The sequence below is a fragment of the Triticum dicoccoides genome, chromosome 7B (genome assembly GCF_002162155.2).
Source record: "Triticum dicoccoides isolate Atlit2015 ecotype Zavitan chromosome 7B, WEW_v2.0, whole genome shotgun sequence".
Taxonomy (NCBI): domain Eukaryota; kingdom Viridiplantae; phylum Streptophyta; class Magnoliopsida; order Poales; family Poaceae; genus Triticum; species Triticum dicoccoides.
The window spans coordinates 96,914,890-96,918,279 of record NC_041393.1 but is presented as its reverse complement, the minus strand read 5'-3'; positions in this window follow the sequence as shown (position 1 = coordinate 96,918,279).

The following is a 3,390-nucleotide window of genomic DNA, read 5'->3' as shown; positions in this document are numbered from 1 at the left end:
AACCGGCGCCTACAGCAAACGACAAGTGGGCCGGCCGACGAATGCACCTGCGCAGAAATTGTTTCGCAAAAAAAAGACCCACAAAAACCAGAGAGTACGAGGGCTTGACCTCAGGTCGCTTCTTGGAGCGCTTTAAGCGCCGCCGAAGTAAACCGGCGCCTACAGCAAACGATTCAAATGAACAAAAAACATATGCACTCGTCTGCTCGGCTGATTCAAATGAACAAAAAATGCACGTTCGTTTGGGTCATCATGTTGGCGTTGCTCTAAGTTCCCTAGTCTTTTCTTTTTCTTTTGATCATATACACGAAAGTTCCCTAGTCAACGTGTTGGCAGCGGCAGTGGCAGAGGGCGGCGCCTAGAGCAAACGACAAGTGGGCCGGCCGACGAATGCACCTGCGCAGAAATTGTTTGGCAAAAAAAAGACCCACAAAAACCAGAGAGTACGCGGGCTCGACCTCAGGTCGCTTCTTGGAGGCATCGTTCAGCTAACCACTTCAGCTCGTCGATCAACTTGACTAAAATGAACACGAATGCTTAAAGAACTATTGCAGCCGCGTTATTTATTACGCAAGAAACCTTACATTTTTTATACTTTATATGAGTTTATCCAATTTCGAAAAAGTTCACGATTTGGAAAAGTTCATCGTTTCTGAAAAAAGATCATCCAATTTGATAAGAAAAGTTCATCTATTAGAAAAATCCACCAATTTTGAAAAAAGTTCACAAATGTGAAAACAGTTCATCAATTTTTTTTAAAGCTAATAGAATTTGAAAAAAAAAAGTTCATAGAATGCAAAAAAAGTTCATTGAATTTTTGAAAAAGTTCACCGAATTTGAAAAAGTTCATCGGTTTTCAAAAAAGTTCATCAAAGCTATAAATAAGTTCACCAATTTTTTAAAAGATAAAAAAATTTGAAAAAAAAGTTCATCGAATTTGAAAAAAGTTCATTGAATTTGCAAAAGTTCACCGAAGCTATAAATAAGTTCAACAATTTTCTAAAAAGATCATAGAATTTGAAAAAAAAGTGCATCGATTTGGAATAAAGTTCATTGAATTTGAAAAAAGTTCACTGAATTTGAAATAGTTCATCAGTTTGAGAAAGTTCACCGAAGCTATAAATAAGTTCACCAATTTTCTAAAAAGATCATAGAATTTGAAAAAAAGTTCATCGATTCGGGAAAAAGTTCACAAATTTGAAAATAGGTTCGTCGAATTTCTGGAAAAGTCCATTGAAAATAAGTTCATTGGATTAAAAAAACATCAAATTTGAACAAAAATTCATCAAACTGGAAAAAGTTCGTCAAATTTGAAAAAAATCATCAATTGTTGTAAATAGTTCACTAAAAAAGTTCATTGATTTTGAAAACAAAATTTCATTAAAGTTTAAAAAAGCATCATTGATTTGGAAAAAGTTCACGCATTTAAGAAAATAAAAAAACATGAAAATCGATGAGGGAGGAAACCTGGAAGAAGAAAAAAAACAGAAAATGAAGATGGAAAAAAGGACAAAGAAAAAAGAATACAGAGAAGGAAGGATAAAGAACGAAAGAGTTGCACATTAACAGATCCTGCTCGGTAGCGTGTTTTTTTTGGGGAAGGCCATCATGGCTAGCTTTATTACGAATCAAAAGGAATAACATCGTCCACAAGTTTTGAGACAAGATGAGCTGGAGCCTCATCTGTCCAACCGCTCGATAACTTATTACAAAAACTATGACTAGCTAGCACATGCGCCACTTGATTACAAGATCGCATACAATGTTTAAATTTGACCTTCCCGATAAGTAAGGCCACATCCACGCACTCTGCAAAAATAGTTGCTGCCCCATCCCACCATCTGCTTTGACCCGTACAGTAATCTATAACTGTTAAGGAATCAGACTCTGCTTCCACTCGGGAGAATCCTAGTGAGTTTGCAAGCATCAGACCATCTCTCATGGCTAAGGCCTCCGCTGTAACAACATCAGCTACATGGGGGACATAAGAACACTGCGCTGCTAAAAAATTCCCATTTATATCTCTTAATATTGCCGCTGTAGCACCCGCTCCCTCATCCAAGTGAAAGGCCGCGTCAACATTTAATTTCACGAACCTCGGTTCCGGCTTGCTCCATCTCGGTTGTTGACCAATCTGCTTCTTCGTGTTTGCTTCGTGAAAATTGTTTGCTATTGCAAGGACAGAAATCGGCCATCTCGCAGGCGGTGGAGGTTTACCAGCATGTGTAAATTGGCGTCGGATCCACCACAAATACCATGCTCCCACCGCAATCACTTGCTTCACGTCCAGATTTGGTTTTATAGGGACTGGTCTGTCGCCGGCTAGGAATAGATGTTCCAGCACTACCGATCCTGATCGATCAGACTCCATAGCCTCATCCACATATTGTATAATTCCAAGGTAGCCCCAAAGTGCTCTCCATGTGTGCATTCAAAAAGGAGGTGCCTAATATCCTCAGCGGACTGTCGGCAGATTGGACATGCACTATTAGAACCCACATGTCTGTTTGTAAGAATAGACTTCAGCGGCAATATTCCAGAGCTCGCCAACAAAAAATAGAGACTTTCCGTGGAATCTAAATCTTTCATAGTGTGGCCCATATTTCTGGCATCTTTGATCCACTCGGCCTCTGGGAGTAATTTGCATGTGCCTGATAAGTTCGCCTCCATTGTACTCTGTACGCCGAACGAACTGAGAAAGTGCCCTTCCGCTCCGGGTGCCATGCAATGAAATCTTCAAATGCGTTCAAGTTTAGTGGGATTTGCAATATTCTTCCAACATCCATGGGATTAAACACAACTTGAAGGAGTTCTTCATCCCACTGTCCTGTAGTAGGATCAATAAGATCACTAACTGATGTAAGCACCGTCTGACCACGGATTGATATAACTCTTCGGTCCGGGCTTGCTGGCACCCATGGATCGTTCCATATATTTGTTAGAGTTGTGTCGAATATTATTGTACAAGTTAGGTTACAGTTGGACTTGGAGTCGTACAGTGTGTAGACAGGATACGGAGTCGTGTCCAAGTAGGACACTTGTATCCTAGGCCTCTCATATATAGCGGGGGTAGACACACGATGTAACCTATGTCAACATAATAGCACGGGCACGCGGGGGAGCCGGCGGCATGTGCCGGCGCCCGGGCGGCCGGGGTGCGGTATTGTGACGGTGTCACGGGGAGGAGCGCCCGTAGTCAAGCCCCGGAGATGTAGCCATATCGGTGAACCTCGTTAACAAATCTCGGTGTCGTGCTTGTGTGATTGCTTGGTCCTCGGTAGATCAACGGAGCGCCTCGGAGTTATTCTAACAAGTGGTATCAGAGCAAGGTTGCAAGGTCTGGAGACTGCAGATTGTTGATTTAGAGGATGGATTATCGTCAGCACGAGG